The following is a 27,106-nucleotide window of genomic DNA, read 5'->3' on the forward strand; positions in this document are numbered from 1 at the left end:
AGGGGTGTGTGGTATCTTCTAGTGTTTTATGTGCCATCCTCAATACCTGCTGTTCGTAATAGGATGCAAGACTTTGAAATGATGCTTGTGTGTCTCTAATAGCAATATGTTGTATTACCCATAATAAATGTGCCCCCTTAGCTGACTCAAGAGGGAAGACATAGCAAACACAGCTGCTTTTAGGGGTTTGTTTGCCACACAAAAGTGTTCTTGGAGATTCATATGATAACAGTTGAACCACAATCACATGCAACATGCTTTGATAATGTTTTTTGGGTGCTTTTTTGTATTTAACCGTTAGGGCACAGCTGCCCAAAATGGCATTTGCGAGTTGGATTAGCGATTGAAATGCTGCAGGTTCCAATCTCCGCCATAGAAAGCATTGTAGATGGTGGGAGTGAATAGGAGGAGCTCTGTCCACCCTGAATGCTATGAGTCCCTTGAGCAAAGCACTGATCCCCCAACTGCTCTGTTTGTGTGTTCACTGCTGTGTGTGTGCACTTGGATGTTTTAAATGCACAAATTCAGAATATGGGTCACCATACTTGGCCACATGTCACTGTTTTTACATTGTGCTGTCTATGGAGGATGAGGGGAGCTCTCGGATTTCATCTAATATATATATATATATATATATATATATATATATATATATATATATATATATATATATATATATATATATATATATATATATATATATTTATGCATACAGTGCATGTCTGAGCTCCAGCGTTCTTCTGTAGAGAGAGGTTCTCCACCTTACAGCAGGACAACTGTCTGTGCAGCAATCCACCAATCATGCCTGTATGGTAGAGTGACCAGACGGAAGCCCCTGCCCACCTAGACTTTGCCAAAAGGCATCTGGAGGACTCTCAGACCATAAGACACAAAATTCTCTGGTCTGATGAGACTAAAATTGAACTCTTTGGAGTGAATGCCAGGCATTACGTTTGGAGAAAACCAGGCACCGCTCATCAACAGGCTAATACCATCCCTACAGTGAAGCATGGTGGTGGCCATGGAAGCATTGCTGCCTAGGGTGCATCAACAAAGTATTGAGCAAAGGCTGTAAATATTTATGTACATGTGATTTTTCAGTTTTTTTCATTTCAATCAATTTGCGACAATTTCAAAAAAATATTTTTTCACGTTGTCATTATAAGGTGTTGTGTATATAACTTTGATGGAATACATTAATTTAACCCATTTTGGAATTTGTAACATAAAAAATGTCGAAAAAGAATAGCGCTGTGAATACTTTCCGGATGCCCTGCAGGGCTCAAAATTAACCTTTCTGCTTGGTAGTGCCGGTGCTCTTAACTTTAAACATTTAGGCACATCAGCCAAAATTTTGTCGCACCCACCAATTATAAGCACTGTTCCTACAAGTTTTATACAAACATATTTATTGCATTTGAAATCAACAGTAATCAAACTAACAAGCAAAAAATATATATGCATGTGTGAGGAAAGTAGGAAGTCTCAACGAAATCCTGTTATCACAAGAAAAAACATTTTTAAACCATAACTGAGTGATCAAAAGATACACGGACCGCTCACCGACCCAGCACGCACTGCTTGACATGAATAAATCTGTTAATGATATAACTGTGCTGTTCTCACGGGTGGTGTCTGATATTGCACTGATGCTTTTGACCTATACTGTATCTTATTATATGCATACGTCATGTTAATAGCAATACCGGTCTTTTCATGAGTAGCGATATCAGTTGTGATGGTGTACGTGGTGTTAAATTTTACATATATGAAAGATAGATGTGACAAGATGTGGCAAACAGTTACCTGAAAATTCCATCCCATACACTTTTCATAGCAGACACTCCGAAAAGTGTAGATGATGCATGGTGGATTAAAATTCAGCACATGATCATTGCTAAGATGTGTCATTATTTGTAACTTTAGATGCCATGGTTTCTAAAACAAAATCTGTCAGTGTTATCTTCGTTCTCATCTTCAGCGCTTTACAAATTTTTGCGGTAGTAGCTCTCCCTGTCATCCCAAGTCAGAAGGCCAATAAGAAGAGCGGGAAGGCGGGGCAAGCATTACAGACTTAGTTTACTGCAGCAAGTCAACTGTTTTAAACCATTCCTAAACGCTGCGTTTTGCATTTCAAGTGCAAAGATGCATTCTGCGTAAATGTCTCCGAATCGCATGTGGTGAACATTTTGCAGTAAAATCTGGTCGCACACAACAATTTTATGCTCTCGCAAAAATGCTCCCAAATATATTTTCAGGTCGCATAGATAAAAATTTCAGGCGCATATGCGACCAAAATGGTCGCAATTTCGAGCCCTGCACTGTATTTCTGTGTGTGTTTTTAAAATCTCAGGGGACTGGCATGGAGTTATTAGCATAATTAATAACGTGATTGTCCTTTTGGAACTTGGAACTTTCCACTCTCATCAACACTTTTATAGGATTGCAGTATTCAGTGACTCTGGCCCTTGATGTGTAAAACATCAGCGTACGCTCGACCCAAGAGGAATAGGGTCTTTAATTCAGCTGGAAGAGGGTGAATGGCAGAGGTCAGCACCAAGACTCAACCTCTCCGCTTTAAATAAACCATCTTTGACATCTGCTGCCTGCCATCCATTTTCACAACCTTCACTGACAACACAGAGGAGCAACCATAAATATCGCTGACAAGACCGAGCGACATATCCCGGACCAAACGGATTAAATATACAAATGTGTTTTATGGAGGTCAGCACGCAAGAGCTTACATCTCAACTTGGATGGCACATCATTTTCTGATCAAGGTCACCTTTTCCATCCCTTCCAGAGTCACTCAAATCTAAGCCAAGATTGTGTTTTTTTTTTCTCCCCTTTTTCCTTTTTACTAAATCAACCTGTCCTGCTCCATAAAACAAGAGCAGAAATTATCCATATTTCTCTTTCATGGTGTGTGACAGCTTGTATAAGAGAGTAAAACATAATAGTGTGTTTAGTAAGTGTCCTTGTCTGTTTTGAAGAATTCAGACTGGCACCGTGAGAGTTTCATTAAGCGTCGGTCTGGGGTTTGAGGGATTGACATCATTGATTGTGACGAACGTGTGTAATTCAAGCAAGATGTCATTTTCATCTCCTGTTTATCATGTGAATTGGCGTTTGGACGTGATGCGGAGGCCCTCAGCTCTGTCGTTTGCGTTTGAAAGAGATGACGCTTTTTCATTTACGCCTGTTCAAAACAAGTGAAGCGTGACCATTATTGCCTTCTTGTCACGACAAGAGTGAGATGGAGGATTTCATTGATGCAGTCGATCTATGAGCGGTATGGGGAAACATGTACAAAGGTGTGTTTTTTTAGTTCTTAGGTCTTTTATGTCATCAGTGAAAACGCTGCAACTTGCTTTGAAACCCAAGATTCAAAGAGTGTGGTTTCAAAGATTTATTGGTCTTTGAATATCCTTTTTCATTGTGGAAGGTGTTTTTATTATTATTTTGATTTTAATATAAATATTTGATACTATTTTATTTCTTACATGACATGTGGATAGTGCACAGAGATTTCTTGCTCACATATTTAATGATTTATTTTTAAATATGTGTTGTTCTTTTAAACATTATGTTCATTAGCTATAGATTATTATATAATCATATTTCTTGATATGGGCGTTATGGTGGCTCAGTGGTTAGCACTGTCGCTTCACAGCAGAAAGGTCGCTGGTTCGAGTCCATCTGGCGTTTTTGTGTGGAGTTTGCATGTTCTCCCTGTGTTTGTGTGGTATTCCTCGAGGTGCTCCGGTTTCCCCTCAATCCAAAGATATGCGCTATAGGTGAATTGGATGAACTAAATTGCCGTGTGTGTAAGTGTGTGTATGAGAGAATGTATGGGTGTTTTATCAGTACTTGGTTGGAGCTGAAAGGGCATCCACTGCATAAAATGTATGCCTGAATAGTTAGAGGTTCATTCTACTGTGGTGACCCATGATAAATAAGGGATTAAACCTAAGGAAAATTAATGTAAGTGTTTAATCCAACATATAGGAAATGATTTCTGAACAATCATGTAACATTAAAGCTAAAAATCCAGTATAGTGCTGTGAATTTAGCATAGCCATCACAAGAAGTTGGAAATCTAAATCCATATTGGTATACTGTTTAAGCAAATTCCACCCACTAGCATAGGACATGCTAAAAACATGTTCAGTTTTGTTAGCTAAAAGGGGCAAATTGCTAACATCAAGCTGAAAGGTACAAGAAACAAGATGAAAACTGTACTCAAACATGTCAACCATTTGCAACCCATGCTATAAATATGCTAACATACTAATTCAGGTTAGAAACATGTTCGCAACATCCTGTGCTAGCAATATGCTAACCATGCATGAAACATTCAACCGCCGGCTGACAGCTCACCTCCGTGTGAAGGGCGTTCCCGCTGCAACCAGTTTGTCTGGTTAGCTCATTGTGTACATCGACGGAATGAAGACCTGGAGGGGAGCTGACAGCGACGACAGCAATGACCGTGTTCGAGTCCGGGGAAGAGCGGTTCCAGAAATCAGGTAAGACAAAAACAGAATCCAAAAAATAAAGTGAATGAGTTCATAACAAGGTGAAAATGTGGTCACAGTCAAAATCAGACAAGGCCTTTTCTTTTTCTGGATGGCTTTTGTAAATTTTTGCTTGGCTTTAGGGAAGCAAGCGGGTGGGCGGGGGATGGGTCAATCAGTAAAACGGTTGGGTTTAGGGAAGGAGGAGGAGGAGGGTGGGTCGGCCGATTGGCCAGTCACCCAGTCAATCATTTAGTCAGTCGTACAGACGGTCACTCGACATCGGCCTCCGGCGGCTTTACACAAGAACATTACGGGCACCAATGGGGCTCGCGAACGGCACTCGCGAAGGGCGCTCGCGGATTCGCGAAAACAAAAACTGCACAAATACGTACCTCCCGGGTTGTATTTTGCAGTCTCCAGAAATAGCATAATTTGTATAGAATAATTAACACGTTTAATCAACGTATTATCAACTCTCTAAATCATGTAAACAAAATGCTAAATCAGACCAAAGCATGGTTGGTAATTCCATGCATAACATGCTAAATCTTTGAGTAGAACACTAAACGTTAAGCTTACATTAAGTTTGTGTGGTTTTAATAGTATTTCACACAAATTTTAAAACAAGCCCTGGTAAGCATAGACAATTTTAACCCTTACAAAACCTAACCATTTTTTAACAGTGTGATAAACATGGACTTTGCTGTTATGATCACTAAATAGCCATTATTTGATACAATGGTTAAAATATGACTGCATATTGAAAATATAGTTGATTTTTGGTTATAGTAGTTTGACTACAAAATGTATGTATGTTTGTTTGTTTGTACACTACCTGACAAAAGTTGTCACCTATACTTTAAGTTGATCATTTGGTATCAGAAGTGGCTTATATAAAAGGCAAAGCCCTTTAGATTAAGCTTACTTTACCAAAATAAAATATGATCATGCCTAGATTTTTATTTATTAAAATTAGGACAGTAAGGTCTGACTTTGTTAGTCAAAAGTCTTGTCACTTGACAGAAATAATTTACAGTATAGAATATAAAGTTAAGGTAAACTGGAAAAAGAATTAAAATTGTGTATGACTCCCATGAGTTTGGACGACTGCATCCAATCATCTCTGCAATGACATATTCATAAAGTCATCTGGAATGGCAAAGAAAGCATTCTTGCAGGATGCCCAGAGTTCTTCAAGAATTTTTAGATTCATCTTCAATGCCTCCTCCATCTTACCCCAGACACGCTCAATAATGTTCATCTCTGGTGACTGGGCTGGCCAATCCTGGAGCACCATGAATTTCTTTGTTTTCAGGAACTTCAATGTGGAGGCTGAAGTAAACCTGTGGTTTGTGATCTAATAGGGCATCACAAATGTCTTGATACCTCAGGCTGTTGGTGTTGCAATCTACTCTGCAGATCTCTCGCACACCCCCATACTGAATGTAACCCTAAACCATGATTTTTCCTTCACCAAACTTGACTGATTTCTGTGAGAATCTTGGGCCCATGCAGGTTCCAATAGGTCTTCTGCAGTATTTGTGATGATTGGGATGCAGTTCAACAGATGATTCATTGGAACAATCTACCTTCGGCCACTTTTCCAAATGATCAACTAGAAGTCAAGTTATTATTTGTTGCTCTGACTTTTGTCAGGTAGTGTATGTATGCAAGTATGTATCAAAAATACTGGGTATAGTTTTATGAAACATTATGCTGTAACATAAATGCACCACACTCAATTATCTTTATGTAAATAATAATTGTATATATTACTCAATTTTCTCATTGTGTTAAAACAATGAACTACTGATTCATCTGATTCACACAAGTGAATGAGACATCTATTTTAAGGCCTGCTGAATCATCTCTGATGAATAGCAAACATCCGCCACGCCTCCAGTAACTCAAACCCCATCAGTGCACAGAATGAACTCTGTAATTTACCAATTAGTAATTAACAGAGCACTGACATTAAAGGCACTAGAAGTTAATAATCGCCTACTTGGCCTCTCCGTTCGATGACTGTCTGCCATTACGCTTATGTCTCCATGGATACACTCTGAGAGGACAGGCCTGTTGTCCCAGCATTGGCAATAGGATGGCGGAATGACGCTAAGTGGCCTCTCCACCCAATTAAAGAACACCAATGATCCACCATTGCTTTAAATCCATACTTCCCGTCTCTGCACATAATATCGCCACCTTAGAATTATAAGGTTCTAAATGTATTTTGAGCCATTTTAAGATTGGATTTTGAGGTTATTGTAATCAATTTAGCAAAATTAAGTGGAACAAATCAATGTTGTACATGAAATGGACTGAGACCCTGCAGTCTTTCCTCTTGGATTTCTAGCTGTGGTGGCAGGCCTTTTACACAGATCTACCAACTACCCATGGCGTTATTTCAATGACAAATGTCGTGAGCGCAGTATTACAAGTCGAGATCACATTTATGTAATATGAGCATGTCAATCTCTTTGCTTGCGCTCCCATTTCCTCTGCTCGTGCACAACACTCTATGCACACCCTCAAATATACGCTGCTCCGGCGCAGATTTTCTTGTGCGCTCTCAAATAAACTGCTGACATGCGATTTAGTGCGTTCATGTGGTATGTCTCCAACATTTAGTAGATTGGCTAGGAATATTTATGAATGTCAGTCAGTCAGTCAGCATGTCACCTTAAAGGGTTAAACAAATAACACACAGCACTATGATTACAGAAAAGTTTGCGCTGTTATAAATCACTTACCTTTTATTATGTTTTGGTGCGATTATAACCCGCTATTAAAGCACAAAAACAATGACTGAATGTTTGATTGAGAAGCTGTAATATAGCCGTTGCGGGATGCATTTTGGTGTGGCGCCCCGCCATGAATGAATGAATGTAGCGGAAACCAAGCCCTGAAAAGCATTCTGAATGTAGAATTTGACATTCTTCTCAAATTTATGAATTAACGGTTTTGGAGCATAAAATAAATAAATAAATAAAAGTTTTAATTTAAGCTAAATATTTTTCGATTAACAATTGATTAATAATATAATTACTATATTATTTCTTTATTTTATTTTAATTAACAATTTATTTTATTAGTTAATATTAATTTTATCATTTTATTTTAAAACATTAAAATTGTGTTGCAAAACACATCATCTACATGAGATTATATATAATAAATAGTTAATAAATAGTTAATATTGCATATTTTTTAAACATAAAATGAGTGTTGTACAACTCATCAATGATATTAAATTAAAGGGTTTTTTTTTCTAGAAGGTCATATAAATAAATATATATATTTAAATAAATAATAAAGTTTGAAATGAAACAAACAATTTATATGTAATAAAAATGTTACATATAAAATAATAGTTTTTTGAAGTTATAATTAATAAAACCTAAAATTTGTGCTGTACAATACATCAACGTGCACAGTATGAGGAAGCTACATTCAATGCAGATTCATGTTTATTCAATACCCTTTTTTTTCATTTTTTGTTTTGTCAAATACAGTATATAGTTACATTATAACTATATAGTAAATAGTTATGACTACTTTAGTCATTTATTACTATTTTTTTATTTGAAAATGCATCGCACTTATATTGTTGTAACAATGATGCATGACAAAGTTAATTTTATTAACTTTACCTTCTTTTCTTGACTATGTGAGCTTCAAGGTTTGATATTATGAAAATGTTTAATATTTCAAGACATTAGAAACTACAAGAATATAGAAAATAATATAATTATTCAGCAAAAACACACAATTGCTATCATGTAATTGCACATATTGTATCCAAGTCATCAATTCAGAATGTTTTCATAGGGTTTTCATAATGCGCTGCATCTTTTATGTGAAAATGCATTATTGTTTTTGATTTTCGATTTAACACAGCACTATACAGTTAAAGTTTGGCTTGATGGAGATACATATTTGGTTTTCTAAATAAAAACAGTCCCAACATATCCACAACTTTAAATAAATAAATAAATAAATATGTTACTTTCTGTATTATTGCAAGGTTATATAACTCTGAAGCAACAATATACAGTAGCAGAAGCACAGACGACAAGATAACATTAAAATACATATTGGTCATCCAAACATGATGCAACTGCAGAAATGGCCTGTACAAATGTATTCTGATGCATGTCTACATATGTATGTATTTCTCATAAAATCGTATTTTTTACCATCAAATAAGAGTTCATTTACTCTCTAGGTGTCAGAAGCAAGAAGCAGAGACTACTAGTTCCTCCTGCTGTGACCTGTGGTTTACTCTAACCTGACACATATGATAAATCTACTGTAATTCTATTCAAAAACACCCTCTCAATCTTCTCAGCAGGAATAACATATTCAGCTCTGGTGTGGGAATATGTTTAGTATAATAGCTTTTCCCTCTTATGAGAAGGAAAGAGTTCACTGTGTGTTCCTATGCAGGGTCAAAAAAGCTCTGCCATCAGGCCTCGAGGTCATATGCATTTATACTGATTATTGTCCCGGAAGGCATAATTTATATAATATTTTCTGGCTTGAATTATTACATGCATCCTGGAAAGTGGAATGCATTACAATTAATCTTAATGTGCATTTTATATCAGTCCAAAGAAATGATAAGTATTTAGAATAAGCATAGTCAACTTTTGTCTCCTACTATTACTACTACTATACTTGTATATGAAAAAAAAAATAATAATAATAATTAATAATATTAATATTCTAGATTACATAAATAATATTCTAGACTACTAAAATGTAGTTGCATTTATTTAAATTATAGAAATAAAAATTATAACACTATTGAAATAAAGTATTTTTCAATTAAATTAAAACACAATACAACATTTTATTCATATATTCATATAAACATAAATATATATATATATATATATTGCTTTTTCATATGAATTTCCAGCCAATCCGTTCATACCATATAACTTTCCTGTGTTGCCAAGATATGATTTAACAGAGGCAGGGCACTCATAATTTCCTGTTCTTTTTTAGTAAATGCCCACTCTTGTTGCCCCCTAAAGCTCTATTGATTCACAAATGATTGACTTGTGGCCATCATTTGAGGCCTGATCGCATTAGGAAAGAATGGCACCCGTATTCATTGCCAAATCTGAAGGCGAGAGAGTTTTGTTGTTGGAAGAGATGGACGACGCGCCAGAGCCCAGCGGTGAAATATGAATAATTTTCTAGGGCCCTGCTATGTGCCCTGAAGGCAGGCTCGCTCACAAACTGCAGAAATCACCACCATTCTCTCTCTTCCTCTGTTCCTCTCGGCCTTTCTAGTCTTTCCTTCAGATGCTCAGACTCTCTTTTTTTGTCAATCGCGGGTCAATAAAAAAAACCCGGCCCACTCATTTCCAACAGCTCTACAGCAGGCGCCGGGCATTAATCTGAATGCAGGTGTGTTTTCAGCCTCGGCTTTTCTTTACCTCAAATGGACCTCTTACAAGTGTGCTATACGTATAACTGAACTAAGATCACCCCTATATCATCATCTACATATTTGTATCAAGCTGAAAAAACTGATCACGGATTAGTTTGTTTATTAGTGTATGGGGCTTTATCAGCTAGAGACTGACATATTGCTGTTAATGCGTTTGTAATGGTGAAAAGATGCCAGCTGCTGACATCATTGTAGTCAACACAAAAACAAAATTGACTCTATTTAGTTTCTTGTTGTGAACAAGTCAAAGAAATTAGGTTTTGTGCTTCATTCACTTCCATTCATTTATTTTAAGATTATAAAGTGACCTACCACATGCTGCTTGTATGTACTGCACATGTTTTGTTTTTTTATTATTATTTTAGATTTTTAACTCTCACTCTGATTGTAGCTGATTTGCATTTTATGAATCACCATTGACTGCATTTTGTGCAAATTATTTTCTTTTAAAGGAATAGTTCACTGTGCACAGGTCTACTGATTTTGCATTATGCATATAGTAAATAGTATGCATCTGGCCACTGCTTGAAGTTGGTTTTAAAAATAGTATATATACTTTTATCAGAAAAAAAAAATAAAATAAATAAATAAAATAAATAAATAAATACATAAATAAAAGAACGAACGAACAGACGGACAGACGGACGGACGAACGAACGAAAGAAACGAACGAATGAACGAACAAACGAACGAACGAACGAACAAACAAATAAAAACACATCAATCCGGAGCATAAGACATGCGCTAACCCACTAGTCGCATTTGGGTTATTTTGCTAATCGATTTTTGTGCTTTGGAAAGCTTAAAAATAAAAGCCACTAACCAATGCCATCATTCATCACTTTTTGGGGCCCCCCAAAATAATATGCATTTGTCAAATGGTTTAGATCTTACCTTGAAAGGATAGGTTACTATGTCAGTATAGGTGACCATAGGTCAAGGTGGACACCCATGACATGTGGAGTCCCACAAGGCTCAATTCTGACCCCTCTCCTGTTTAACGTTTATATGGTTCCTATGAGCCAAATAATGAGAAAGAACCAAATCTCCTACCACAGCTATGCTGATAACACTCAGATCTACATAGCCTTACTGTAAAGACTTCAGCCCCATTCAAACCCTCTGCCCATGCATTGATTAAATGAACAGTTGGATGTGCCAAAGCTTTCTTCAATTAAACAAAGAGAAATCTGAAGTCATTGCGTTTGGGAACAGAGAAGAAGTTCTTAAGGTGAATGCGTATCTTGGCTCTAAGTGTCCAACCAAAAATAAAGTCAAGAATCTTGGTGTGACTCTGGAGTCAGATCTGAGTTTCAACAGTCATGTCAAAGCAGTTAGTAAATCAGCATACTATCATCTCAAAAACATTGCAAGAATTATATGCTTTGTTCCCAGTGAGAACTTGGAGAAACTTGTTCATGCTTTTATCAGCAGCAGGGTGGATTACTGTAATGGTCTCCTCACTGGCCTTCCCAAAAAGACATTCAGACAGTTGCAGCTCAACTTGAACGCTGCGGCCAGGATTTTGACCAGAACCAGTAAATCAGAGCACATCACACATGTCCTCAGGTCTTTACACTGGCTCCCAGTTACATTCAGAATAGAGTTAAAAATCCAAACTGAAAACACTTCTGTTTAGCTCTGCCTTTACTGAATCAGCACTGTGTTATGTCCAACAGATTGCACTAATATGTTACTTTCTTATTTTTCATTCTTTTATAACCAGTTTTAACACATTTAATCTGTTTTTAATAATTTTTATTATTTGTTTTTATTTTTATTAAACTTGTCTCTTTTATTCCGGTTTATCAAAAGCACTTTGAATTGCCACTGTGTATGAAATGTTCTGTATTAATAAACTTGCAGCTTGTATCTATTTTTGCATGTATTGCGAGAAACTTCATGCATGTTTGTTGTTTCTCCTGTTCTCTTCTGTGAGTACAGATAATACCCATAATTAGGGCCAGACAAAACCTGTGGACTTAAGAAATATATATATATATATATATATATATATATATATATATATATATATATATATATATATATATATATATATATATATATATATATATATATATATATTATAAGTAGTTCTAATTGATTAAAAAAAAATCAAAAGGGTTTTTAAAAATTTTATTTGAGTTTTCAAATAAGTTAAAGGAATAACAAATGTATTATGAGGTTTTAATGTTTATGCTTTTAAAATCATTTTCAAAAAAATATATATATATATAATCAATTAGATATATTTAATTATTCAATTAGATATTCTAATATATATAGAATTTTTAATCAATTAGAACTACTTATAATATAATATATCCACTAATATACAACCTGTATATAATGTTCATAGTATCTATCTGTAAATATCACCATAGTTTTTTCTATAACTGTACTTTATAACTTATATCTGTATCCTGCACTTGCTGCTATTGCACTGCTGGTTAAACCTAAACTGCATTATGTTGCATTGTACTTGTACATGTGTCATGATAATAAAGTAGAATCTAATCTAATCTAAAAGACAATTAAATATAATTATATTTAATTATTCAATGTAATACATAAAACACACACACACATACACACACACACACACACACACACATATATATATATATATATATATATATATATATATATATATATATATATATATATGTGTGTGCAGGTGCAGATTCCATGTGGCCCTACTCATAACCAGCACATTAGATGCAGGAGAAAAGGGCAGGAAAAAAGATCAGAGTGACTCTGACATGGGTCAAAGTGATATAACAAGGTGACTGGGTCAGAGAGTCACTGAAACAGCAATGCCTGTGGTTTTCTCACATACGATAGTGGAAAGATTTACCAACAAACCCATTTATTGATGGGTGCGTGAAATGTAGCCTAACAAGTTTCAAGATGATTATAAAAAGAATCAGTGACAACACACAGACCACAGTTCACTCTGCATTATAGCCTGCATAGCTTTTACTTCCAAATAAAAAAGTACTTTTTATGTCAAATACAAAATTTACCCGATTTTGGAAGTAAAACTGTTCACTTCAGAGTAAACATCTAAAAGCAAATCAATTCACCACTTACACTTTTTCATTTCTTTTCATTCCTTTGATGCTGACCTATTCCACCCTCTCTCGAGCGCTCCATTTCTGAAGCAGATGGTTTTGGTCAATCAATCTCACCCCGTCTGTGTGATTTCATTGACATGGTTTGATCAAAGCATAATCAATAAGCGGCGTTAGTTTTGTGATTGTCTGACTGGTCACACACACAAGACACTTTTAAACATCGTAATCAACATGATCTAGATTCCCCATGGCGGTCCGGTCAGCCCATTTGAGGGTACTACTATTTTAATAGATTAGCAACTGCAGGACAGATATGCTCTCTCTTTCTTTTTCTCTCTCTGCACAAAGTCTTAAGTGCTTCTAGGAAGTAAATCATGGTTCAGCTTTGTAGAGGTGACCGATTAGCCACACACGTATATTTGAACATGTAGTATTGGCGCTCAGAGTTTTGGTTGTAAATTATTTCTGGTGGTGTATAGACAGGAATGATGGAGGAGGTTAAAGGTTTTAGTGTGTATATTGATAGTCTGAATCCATCAGGTCGCTAAAAAGACAAGCAGGAGTGAAATTTAATGCTGCTCTTTTAATCAACAGTTTTAAGAAGATATTGACTTCTTACTTTAGATCCCCTGAGAAGGTCATCCATCATTCAACTTTTTTAGATATTAAAGCTGAAACAAAATATAGTTGAGGATCTGGAATAAAATTTGGATGGATAAATGGATGGATAGATATGGATAGAGTAAAATTTGGACCGATCGAGTAAAATTTAGATGGATGGATGGATGGATGGATGGATGGATGGATGAATAGATGAATGAATAGAAGGAGGAAGTTTGGATGGACTAAAATTTGGACAGATGGGTGGATGGATGAATAGAGTAATAATTTGTACAGTGACAGACGGACAGACAGATGGATGGATGAATGTATAGTAAAATTTGGATGAACAGATAAATAGATTGATGGAGTAAAATTTGGATATAATAAAATGAAGGACATATGAAGTAAAATGTGGATGGATTGAGTAAAATTATGTAAAAATTGTTATCTTAAAATAGATGGATGAATAAATGGATGGATGGATATATGGAGTAAAATGTGGACAATTGGAGTAAAATTTAGATGGATGGATGGATGGATAGATGTATAAATGGATGAAGTAAAATGAGGAAAAATGGAGTAAAATTTAGATGGATGGTTGTATGGAGTAAAATTTGGACAGTGACAGAGGATGGATGGATGGATGTATGGATGAATATTAAAATTTGGATGGATGGATGGATGAATAGATGGATGGAGTACAATTTGAATGGAAGGGTGGATGGAGTAAAATTTGGACAGTGTGATAGACAGGTGGATGGATAGATGAATGGATAGTAAAAATGGGATGGATGGATGGATGAATAGATAGATGGAGTAACAATTGGACAGATGGAGTAAAATATGGATGGTTGGATAGATAAATGAATGGATGATGTAAAATTATAGAACGGATGGAATAAAATTTGGATGGATGGATGGATGGATGGATGAATGGGTGGATGGATGGATAAATAGATTGAAGGATGAAAATTGAATAGATTTAATAGATTGAAGGATAAAGATGGATGGATGGATGGATGGATGGATGGATGGATGGATGGATGGATGGATGGATGGATGGATGGATGGAGTAAAATTTGGACACAGTGACAGACAGACAGATGGATGGATAGTAAAATTTGGATGGATGATTGAATAGATTGATGGAGTGAAATTTGGACAAATGAAGTAAAATCTGAATGGATGGAGTAATATTTAGATGGATGGGTGGATAAATGAATGTGTCAAAATTTGGATGGATGGATGGATGGATGGATGGATTTATGGAGTAAAATTTGAATGGTTGGTTGGATGGATGGATGAATAGAACAATGGATAGATGTATCAAAATATTTACACTTTAAAATTAATAAAAAAAGCTCTTAAACTATTTTAATCAAATTATGAAGTAAACATAATAAGCAAGTAGTTTCAATAGTATATATCAGTCGTTGAAATGGGACAATAGCTGTATTTTTTATAGTGGAATCCTAAAGGAGAATCCTTTTAATTACTGTTGTACTGTGTTCTGGTATAAATTCAAAACAGATTCAAGAACCCCTGAAAAAACGAAGCATTACATATAACATAAGGAGAAGACAAAGCAACATGTCTAAAGTAATTTAACATCAAGAGGTGAAAAGTCAAAAGACACAATCTCACAGTGCATTACATGTTTTTTTCCAAACCGTTTGAAGCCAGAGAATGACATTAGAAACACTTTCCCCACCTTTCCCCCCTAATTCTCTCTTTCCCTCTGTTCCCAGAATGCAATCTGGCCAGAATGGCATCAGAAGTCCTAGCACGAGTCAAGGGAGCACTTCAGTCAGAGCTGCCGGGGTGCGCAGCATGAATAGATAAGATCCTCAACCTTGAGCAAAGCTCCCTCCTGAGGATCACTGGGGAATGAAAGGTCCTGCCTGGGAAACATTATTAAAAATCTCTACCTCTAGATATCAACAACTCTGCTGCTGTCAGCTGCACAAAATCTGCAGGTAGACTGACCTTGTTTGCAGCCCATGCAAGCGTATCACAAAAGAGTCCATGTATGCGTGTAATTTCACAAGGAATTGGCCGTTTCATTACGCACAGCTGGATTTGTGTTTCTAACAAATAAACGGAGCTGCAATTAAAGGGAGTTGCAAACCTGTCTGCATCATCTTTTAATATGAAACTGTAGCAATCAGCTTATCATCATCATTTGGTACTGCAGAAAATAACTTTGGGGCAGTTAACTATAATTCCTTTTCAAAAGTATGCATGCTGTTGAAATCATCAATAAATATTGTTTTGGAAAACATCTCAGAAACTGACTTGGGAAATTGATTTTGTTTCCCTAAAATTGTTCTGGTGAAACTATATACAGTGCTCGCATAATGGATTACAGCCAATTTAAAAATATATATTTTTATCCATTTCTCTGAAAATGGGCAATGTATTTTTGGTGCATTTGAACAACATATTTATTAAACAAATATATAAAATAATATTTAGGCCCACAAACGTTTTCAGAAATGAAAAGACAGTACTGACTAATCAAATGTAAATTTGCAGAAACTGTTTGTATACTGCAAAGTTTGCTCTTTGGAGCACTTTTTCTTCTGAAAATCTTTATAAACTTTTGTGGATTGTAGAATTTCCTGATGTATAGCTTGTTTATCTGTTGCTTTCAATGGAAAAAAAAATGGAGAAGTAAGTTTGTGTTTGTCATTTGTAAGTAGACTAATTAAAAACAGAATGATATGCTAACTAGTACTAATGACTTATTTAGCAAATTTGAAAAAAAAAAAAAAAAAATCCACTAAACAGAATAAAACAAATTTTGACCCAATAGCAGTAACTTGCTTTAGTTGATATGACAAGACTATCTTTATTAGTAAAAAACAATGATCACCATTGAATGAATTGAATGAAATTGAATTGAATGAAATGATTGGCGCATTTAAACAAAACAGACTTATTAAACAGAAGATTGTGAAGATTGATGACTTAGTGCAGGAGAAAAACAAAATCCTTGAAATATGCAGACACCCCAAAAAAAGTGCATTGTCAATAAAAATCTACAAATTGTAATTTCTGCCTGTATATGTTTATTACAATTTATATATTTAAAGTTTATTTTTTTTGTATTTGTATATATATATATATATATATATATATATATATATATATATATATATATATATATATATATATATATATATATATATATATATATATAGCATTTAGAACTGTCCTAATCATTCGTGGCATAGATTCAACAAGGTGCTGGAAATATTCCTCAGAGATTTTGGTCCATATTTAAATGATAGCATCTCACAGTTGTTGCAGATTTGTCGACTGCACATCTTTACGAATGCTCCATTCTACCACATCCCAAAAGTGCTCTATTGGATTGAGTTCTGGTGACTGTGGAGGCCATTTGAATACAGTGAACTCATTGTCATGTTTAAGAAACCAGTCTGAGATGATTCACGCTTTATGACATGGCACATTATCCTGCTGGAAGTAGCCATCAGAAGATGGGTACATTGTGGTCATAATTGGATGGACATGGTCAGCAACAATACTCAGGTAGGCTGCGGCATTGACAAAATGCTCAATCAGTACTAATGGGTCCAAGGTGTGCCAAGAAAATACCCCCCACACCATTACACCACCAGCAGCAGCCTGAACCATTGATGCAAGGCTGGATGGATCCATGCTTTTATGTGGTTGACGCCAAATTCTGACCATACCATCCGAATGTCGCAACAGAAATCGAGACTCATCAGACCAGGCAATTTTTTTTCCAATCTTCAATTGTTTAATTTTTGTGAACCTGTGTGAATTGTAGCCTCAGTTTCCTGTTCTTAGCTGACAGGAGTTACACCCTGTGTGGCCTTCTGCTGCTGTAGGCCACCCACCTTAAGGTTTGATGTGTTGTGCATTCAGAGATGCTCTTCTGAATACCTCGGTTGTAACGAGTGCTTCTTTGAGTTACTGTTGCCTTTCTTTGAGCTGGAATCAGTCTAAATATTCTCATGACCTCTGGCATTAACAAGGCATTTGTGCCCACGAAACTGCCGTTCACTGTATATTTTCTATTTTTCAGACCATTCTCTGTAAACCCTAAAGACGGTTGTGCATGAAAATCCCAGTAGATCAGCAGTTACTGAAATACTCAGACCAGCCCATCTGGCACCAACAACCATGCCACATTCAAAGTCACATAAATCATCAGACCATGTCTACATGCCTTAATGCTTTGAGTGGCTGCCATGTGATTGGCTGATTAAAAATTTGCATTAATGAGCAATTGAACAGGTGTACCTAATAAAGTGGCCAGTGAGAGTATGTGGAGATTAATGTTCTGTTTGATTGTGCATTTGTACTTTTTATTCATTAATAAACCACAATTATCATCTTATCAGTGCACAATTAAAAGAAAGCACGGTTTGTTTGTTTTTCAATCCAGATTATTAATATGAATATAAACCGGCTCACATTATCATCCAGTAATGCAACAAATAACATTCATTCGTTCATTCATTTTCCTGTCAGCTTAGTCCCTTTATTAATCTGGGGTCGCCACAGCGGAATGAACCGCCAACTTATCCAGCAAGTTTTTACGCGGATGCCCTTCCAGCCGCAACCCATCTCAGGGAAACATCCACAACCCATTCACACACACTACGGACAATTTAGCCTACCCAATTCACCTGTACCGCATGTCTTTGGACTGTGGGGGAAACTGGAGCACCCGGAGAAAACCCAAGCAAATGAAGGGAGAACATGCAAACTCCACACAGAAACGCCAACTGAGCCAAGGCTCGAATTAGTGACCCAGCGACCTTCTTGCTGTGAGGCGACAGCATTACCTACTGGCTACTGCTTCGCCACAAATAACATTAAGAGAGTTATTTTTGAAGTTATCTTTCACACCTCAGAATGTTGTTAAATTAATATAGCTAATTTTTAAGGTATATCACAGATATTTACTTCCAAAAAGAAAAGTTTTTTTTTTTTTTTTTTTACATTTATTTATTTATTTTTTATATTGCATTGGTAGCATTGTAAGTCATCATTGTGAAGATCAGTGTTCTTTTTGGTCAGCATTTATGGCAAAAAAATAAGTAAAGAACACTTCAATGAGAATATTAAAATCATTTTAAATCACTGGGATAAAATACCCAATAGAAAAGCCATCATCTGAAAACACATCCGCTCCATCTTTCATCTAAATACAATATAAAATCAGCTTTCATTGTCATCTGGTAATGGAGCAAAGACTTTGGGGCAGTTATTATTTTAATTACTCTAGAGAGAAACAAACCCTGCTCCAAAAGCTCTTTTGCGGTATGGCGTTTTAACATCCAAATAAACTGTACACAACAACTGTCCTCCATCAATTGGCTTAATTAGAGGCAGGATTAGCTGGGCCGAATTGGCCTCTAGGGGAGAACTTGGCTGCCCGGGGAACAGTATGTTGCCCCAGGCTTGCTTTTAAAACTCTGGGAGTATTTTACTGCCGCATGCTAATTGCTTTGGTGATTGGCCATTACTGGGAACTAACAAATCCACAGCCTATGTCCTCGCCCAGACCCCAGACACCGAGGTAAAAAGAAAGAGCCTTATGAAGTGGCTTTGAAAGAAAGCGTCCGACAGAGAAGGTTCCTCAATGGGGGATAGTTTTTATAGCAAGGCGTCTTTCCAAAGACGGAATGTGAACCACTTGTGCTCTCTTACACTTCCAAGTGTTCCTTTCAGCTTTGTTGCACATTCATACAGGCTCACGCATGCATACACAAGTGCTTGAAACAAGCAGGGCGCGAACCTACCTCAGCTCAGGCTTGTTATTGCCACTTCCTGCATTTGCCTTCCAAGTCCCGTGTTTGCGAAAGAAAAAAACGATGTTTCTTTGACTGACAGCAGGAAAGCAATGCTGGGTAGCTTTTAACCAGACTCCTGAGATACCTGAACTTTTTTTTTTCTGCCGAATATACAAAGTGACAGCTAACCCTGGAACTTGCAAATAGTTTGAAAGTGTTTACAGGTATCTTCCTCACTCTAGGAGTGCTCAGGAACGATATTCGGGAATGCTCTCCAGGGGCTGATTAAGGGTGATGTACACTATGCAAAGCCGAGCCACTCTGCAAGCCAGGCATCCGTGTCAACAGTCCTGTCTCAAGCAAAAAATAAAATAAAAACAAGGTAAAAAGAAAAGTATCGAACAAAGATCTCGGCAAACAGCATAATGATTTTACAGCACATTAGACCAGGTAGCTCTTCAGCACAGGTAAGTTCCGCTGTCTTAACTGCAGCAATTAGTGGCAGACCATCCACCGTGTCGCTCACTCTAGCAAAGCGAAGCACTGGCAGACGGAGTGTATGCGTGTGTGTGTGTGTGTGATAGTGACAGGTGTAAGAATTCCCAATGGGAATGTGGATATTCAGAGTTCTATTCTTGCGTGTCACTCATATCTTTCAGATCTTTCATTGCTACACACACATAATTTATACTTGGAGAAAAGCATCCCAGTCCTCTAGGCTCTATTTAAAGAGACTGTTGAGACTGAGAATAGTTTTTATCTGACAGAATGTATGTATGTATGCTCTATGTGCTGTAGTGTTGGGAAGTCTCCAGTCTAGTTCTTTCTCACAGGTCATTTCAATAAATGGATGCAATAATTTAGTATTGTTTTTGTAAATTTCCAAAACAATTCATTTGGTCGTCCTCGCATCACTGAAGATGTAGGCTTTTTTTTTTTTTTTTTTATTCAGCAGCACATTAAAATAGATTTTTAGCTAATCAATGCTTTGAACAAATTGAATAATGACACTAACAACTCACTTGTTAGATATGCTTTGAATGAAAAGATTACTCAAAGTCATTTATTCATTCATTTTCTTGTCGGCTTTGCCCCTTTATTAACCCGGGGTCGCCACAGCGGAATAAACCGCCAACTTATCCAGCAAGTTTTTACGCAGCGGATACCCTTCCAGCTGCAACCCAACTCTGGGAAACATCCACGCACACATTCACACACACACTCATACACTACAGACAATTTAGCCTACCCAATTCACCTATACCGCATGTCTTTGGACTGTGGGGGAAACCGGAGCACCCGGAAGAAACCCACTCGAAGGCAGGGAGAACATGCAAACTCCACAAAGAAACGTCAACTGAGCCGAGGTTCGAACCAGTGACTCAGCGACCTTCTTGCTGTGAGGCGACAGCACTACCTACTGCCCCACTGCCTCGCCTCACTCAAAGTCACTTGTTTCATTTACAAAACAACCTTAAAGTCAATCTCTTAAATTTAATCTTAAATTACTCACTCATAAGAAGAATTTTATTCCTAAATTAATCAATGATTTAAACAGATGATCAATGATTAATGATCAAACACTAATCAATTGACTCACTCTAAAGTACAATGGAATTCCATTCCTATCTAAGTGAATCACTGTTTGTATGAATGAGTTGAATCAATGCTTTGACCAAACTAGATAATAACACAAAGTATCTACTTATTAGGACAGTTGAATTTCATTATAAATACATTTTCTGTACAAATGAATGGATGCATAAGGACTGTTATCTGTTTAATCCCTAGCAGTGTTCAAAATGAATCATGAGACAAAAATTCAAATGACCAACAGAAACAGATGTTTTACTCCCAATTTAATCAGTGTTTTGAATGAATCAGATAAACAATTGATTCAAAAGATTTGCAAATGCAGATCAGAACAAAGATATAAACATCATTAACAGTTAATTTTTCAAAATAATGTTTGAACGAATCTGACAAACAAATCTCTCAACAGGACAGTCATTTTTTATTCTTGAATGATTCTGTTTTGAATGAATGTGGTCAAATGACTTAAAGGACTCACTCATAAGGACAATTATTTGTTCATTCCTAAATTAATCAATGTTTTTAATGATAATTTGAATAAAAAAAATACTAATAAAGTCACTTGCTTTAATTCCAAAACTTAAATACTTACTATGAATGGGGTTTTGAACAACTCATACGAACTACACATCCTTTATCACACACACTCGCCAATCCATAAAATTCTGCATAAATGACACCACGTCCTTTGATTACATTTAAAAGTCCTGACATGAACAAACGCGAACGTTACCTGTGACCTCTTCCAATACAGAATATACGCAACATTACATCACCTTTAACAACGATTGTAACAGAGCCAGTAAATCTCCCCGTAAAAGCGAGTCCTCCTTCATTCGAGCGGCACTCAGAGCAATGACCTTCACAATCTGCTGCTGCTGTCTCTCCTTCCTGTACCCGCCTCCATTAGTCAGTGTTTTATTCTCTCCCCCGGAGGCCTGGCACCATAACACACATTATAAACACCCGTGCCTGCCTGTTACAGCTGCCATAACTCACCCCACATGCTTTACATAGGCCTATGATGGCCACTGATGAAGCGCTGTGTGAGACGGTGCTAGTAATGCTAGCCCACAGGCTAACGTGGCTAATCCCTGTGGTTTATGTTCTGCTGTGTTTTTGGCAGAGCAAAAAAAACGCAAGGGGAGAGGTGAAAGTGTACAATATGTTCATGCATTTATATCAGCAAATGTAAAGCCATAAGGAAGCACACACACATGCACGTGTGCAAATTCTACACTCAGGAAGAGATTATGTACACATATGAATGGTATGAGGCAAACGTACTGGCAGTCCCTTTCTTTCTTTCAATTCCCACTGCATTCTCATCTTTAATTCAGAGTCACACCTACAATGGAGACACAGTGAAGAATGAGCTGAGAGGTGTGGAAGGTCAGCCAAAGAACAGAGAAAAGAACGGCCCATTTATTTTTTCTTTCTTTCTTCTATCTGTTCATATGCTGTTTTTCATGGCAAACTTTGTGCATAAATAGAAAATAGCATGCATATTACTTGGACAAACATTAGGGATGTAACGGTATCAGAATTTCACGGTACGGTAATACCTCGGTATGAATGTCACGGTACGGTATTTATTGAATCATTTACAGGAAAAAACAAAACTTATGAAAATACTCCAAAAAAGTGCCAAAAGTGTCAATGACATACAAATTAGCCATCTATCTGTAAGCTTTGAAACAGGAATTTCAATTTTAATAACAAAAAACTATTAAACCATGTAAAAAAATAAAGTTTCAATTTAGTATTGTTGAAAACTCATCACATTCAACATTTAATCACACTCAGCCCATCTACCCAGATGAGAGCTCTGCTAGTCGGACTTCTCATCAAGCATCTCCCGCTGGATCTAATCTCACTATATTTATTAAACGGGATATTTCATTTATCTTGTTGTCTTTATCTAACGACATATTCCCTGACTTTGGGCATTGGAATCTATTACTTGTTCTCAGGTAACGTGTTTTGGCTGAGCGCAAAGAGAAGTTAATGATTAATGTAACCACGTAGCCTATTCTGTATATTGACTGATCGCTTGCCTTTATTTCCTATAATGTATAAACTTATTGTATGTTATACTTTTAAAATGGCCATTATCGATTATTAAAACTGATACTCAGCAAAAGAGAGGGTGTGTTTCGTATTTTCACTGAAATTGAAAGGAGGCAGTTGTTATCGGCTCCGTTTTGTTATAAATATCCAGACAGTGAAGATGACGCTCATCTTATACAGCACGGCGCCTCAACATTTCTGCTGTCTAAGTTGCTAATATTAAAATGAAAATAGGCAGTTCCTTAAATCATGTTTACATTTTATTGTTGAGAAAGTGAAACAATGAAGCCAGGGTGATGTGAATGAAGTTATAAAGTACATGGTTCCCTTTGAAGATTTACCTGTGTCCTCGGTATAGTCTGCTTTTCCATATCAAACTGAGAAGAAGAGACTGCAGCCTTGATCAAACTTGCGAAGTCTGAACTTACACGGAGATAATGCAGGACTGAACTGTGCGTGTAAAGCAGGTCGCACACCAGAAACGACGCTCGGCGGCGCGCCACGTTGCGCCATGTATTTTAGAATTCTAATCATAGGTTTCTATCAGGATACACACACCGGCGGCTGTCGGCGGCGCCCGGCGACGGCTCAGGACGCAGTTCATTTTTCAGCCGCGCCACAGAGCGCCATCTGATTAGTTTCATGTTAAATATCATTCGAATGTGCGCGTCTGGTGTGCGATACTTTAATCTGTCATGTACGCGCCGTGTCGCGGCGCCGAGCGGCGCTTCTGGTGTGCGACCTGCTTTAGAGTTTTCCAGCTCTTTTCATCCCCGCTTCTAGCAGCACACTCCATTTCCGCATTACTGGATCTGTAGCAACAACAGACCGCAAGGGATGATGGTCAAGCATGGGCTGATGGGTATTGTAGTTTTCGCTACCTCCCGTTCGCTTCATTCGCCTGAGCAAATTTTCTCAGAAGACCTATAGTTTTACCGAGTCATGCGACTTCGGTAATATCGAAAAAAATTAATATTGCGGTATGACGGTATTTACAATACCGTTACATCCCTAACAAACATGCATGCATGTTCACTACCTGCTTGAATGTGTTTTAACAACATTATGCCGGTTTAGTGGAGATCTTTGTCTGAAAATACCAACATGTCTGGGCAAACACGTCTTGCACCTTATTCCACCGGGTGTATAACAGGGCCCTTAGTTTTACCATTAAGAAGCAGGACTTAGGCTGCGTATTAGTGATAGGTCGTTCATGATCGATTCGTTCATTTTGAACAAATCTTCAATATGACTCGGGAACTACGAGTCCTCTCAGGGAGTGATTCGTTTATCCGCGCGTGCGAACATTTGTGCAGGTTGTATTGCTCATTTCAAGTCTTCTGAGTCGTTCATCGCGGAAAGGCAGAAGCCAATCATATGCGTTTAGAGCTGGAAATACAATTGATTGATTCATCTCTTGAGGCCTCTATCGGGTCTGAGTCATTCATTCCTTACGGGCCAATCATATGCGTTTAGAGCCGGAAAAAGAACTGAACCGTTCAACTCTCGAGTCTTCTATCGGGTTTGAGTCATTCATTCCTCACGGGCCAATCATATGCGTTTAGAGCCGGAAAAAGAACTGAACCGTTCAACTCTCGAGTCTTCTATCAGGTCTGAGTCATTCGTTCCTCACGGGCCAGTCATATGCCTTTAGAGCCGGAAAAAAGAACTGAACTGTTCATCTCTCGAGTCCTCGGGTTTGAATCACTCTGTCACATGATGAACGAACGACTCAAGAACCAGAAGACTTAAAAGGTGAACTAATTATCATGGCTCCTATCGACTCAGACTGTGTACATTGGTTGAAATTGTATGTGATTGTCAGTGTAACACTGACACTTTGAAGAAGTGGTGAGCTGAGCAAAGAGACAACAATACCTTCATAGACAAAAGAGCAGGTAAACATTGAATTATTATTTTCTCCTTCTTATAGTGTTCTATTTATGACTTATTTGTTGTGTGATCAACCTTTTGGGCTTGTAGATGTGTTTGGAAGTAATTCATAACATTTTAATAATATTTTGGCAAATTGAACCAAATGAATGAAATGACTCAAAAAAAAAAAAAAGATTCGTTCAACTCGATGAATGAGACTCAAAGATCCGAGTCAAATGATCCGAACTTCCCATCACTACTGTGTATGAAATCGCCTACTACTCAGTAGGTACTACAATTGAATTTGAATTTACTAAACAAACGTTATAAAAGTATGTTCTACTGTAGTATGAATGTGAATAATATGAATGAATCTTGGATATACATCTGCCATTTTCCATCATCATGTGACCAATCCACGTCAGATGCATTGCTTTACTCCCATTCATGAATTCTCTCGCATGGCATCTAAGGATAGCATAGCGTCCATTGGATGTTCACTTCAGAATCTCGTCAGAAGTAGTAGGTCATCTACAGTAGGTAAATCTCGCCTACTTTTGAGTTCTATGAAGTTGGACATACTACTCGTCTGGCTTACTGTAGTATACTATCGTTTTTAACATACTATATAGTATGGAAGTATGCAATTATGGATGCACTGTAATTTGCGCATAGTAACTTTTGTAACAGTTTTGATCCAAGGTTTGACGTGTTGAGAGATTTGAGTTACTGTTGCCTTTTTATCAGCTCCAGCCAGTCTAGCCATTCTCCTGTGACATCAACAAAGCATTTGTGTCCACAGAACTGCAGCTCACTGGATATTTTATCTTCTTCTGACCATTCTCTGTAAACCCTAGTGATGGTTGTGCGTGAAAATCCCAGTAGATCTGCAGTTTCTGAAAGACTCAGACCAGCGCATATGGCATCAACAACCAACAACCATGCCATGTTTAAAGTCACTTAAATCACCTTTCTTTCCCATTCTGATGTTTAGTTTGAACTGCAGCAGTTCGTCTTGACCATGCCTAAATGCATTGAGTTGCTGCCATGTGATTGGCTGATTATAAATTTGTGCTAACGAGCAATTGGAAAGGTGTTCCTAATAAAGTGGCCGGGAGTGTATATTTCTAGATAAATCATAGTTTATAACACTATCACCTTCATTCTGTACTACATATGTATGTGTGTATATATAAGGGGTGCAACAATACAAACTTCTCACGGTTCGGTTTGATTTTTAGGTCAGTATATGATCAGTAAAAAGCACTGCCTGGTTGGCGTTTCTATGAGGAGTTTCCAAGTTCTCCCAGTGTTCGCGTTGGTTTCCCCCGGGTTCCCCGGTTTCCTTCCACCGTCCAAAAACATACACCAATCGACTAAACTAAATTACCACACAAGACAACCTTAGTAGACACTTCTCACATGGCAACAGCAGGGGAGTTCTCGAGACCTACCTGAGCTCGAACTCCCTCCTTGCCCTTCTAACAGGAGGGAGCCCAGGGCTCGAGGATATTACGACCTCAGGGCTCTCTTCCGGGACAGCATGCCAATTACACTTTATTGATTATCAGCTAAGTGTGAACTCTTGAAATAAGATGTTTTGAAGAATGAGGGAAACCAGTACCCATTAAAAAACACTGTAAAAAAATAATAATTAAACATAAAAAATGACTCTCAGTACAGATATGTCAGTGATTTTATCAGTTTAATTAACAATGCACTTTCAATTTATTCCATTTACCACATGCCCACTATTAACATGCTGATGATTAATATTGCGCATGAACAGCTCAAAATGACCTGTAGCCTACACACCGAGCGTTCATTATCAATGCTGCAACCGCTCTTTCAAATAAAAAAAAAACACCAACAGACAGACACATGACTGAATGGACACTTCTTCTAACTGCCCGTATGAATACATGGATACACACACAGAGACTCATAAATCTCTCCAGCCACTCGAGACAGCACAATCTCCAGCTCTCAGGCAGCAGCGCCGCCGCTTCTCCTGTTCACTATTCAGGGTGTTTGCTGTGCAGTCAGTGTCTGTAGCAGTGCTGGAGGCCAGACCTATCGAACCGGGCCATAATGGATGCAATACATCAATGC

General features: G+C 37.2%; 1 long non-coding RNA gene across 1 annotated transcript in view; it reads right to left on the reverse strand.

Annotated features, from left to right (window-relative positions):
- Positions 1-20,001, reverse strand: part of LOC137496655 (uncharacterized) — an 87,401-nt gene extending 67,400 nt beyond the window's left edge. The window contains exons 1-2 of the long non-coding RNA XR_012387242.1: positions 19,466-20,001; positions 4,384-4,468 (exon numbers count right to left, since the gene is read on the reverse strand). This is a non-coding gene — a long non-coding RNA (uncharacterized lncRNA). The remainder of the gene's footprint in view (positions 1-4,383; positions 4,469-19,465) is intronic.
- Between the last annotated feature and the right edge of the window lie 7,105 nt (positions 20,002-27,106).

This window comes from Danio rerio, chromosome 11 (genome assembly GCF_049306965.1).
Source record: "Danio rerio strain Tuebingen ecotype United States chromosome 11, GRCz12tu, whole genome shotgun sequence".
Taxonomy (NCBI): domain Eukaryota; kingdom Metazoa; phylum Chordata; class Actinopteri; order Cypriniformes; family Danionidae; genus Danio; species Danio rerio.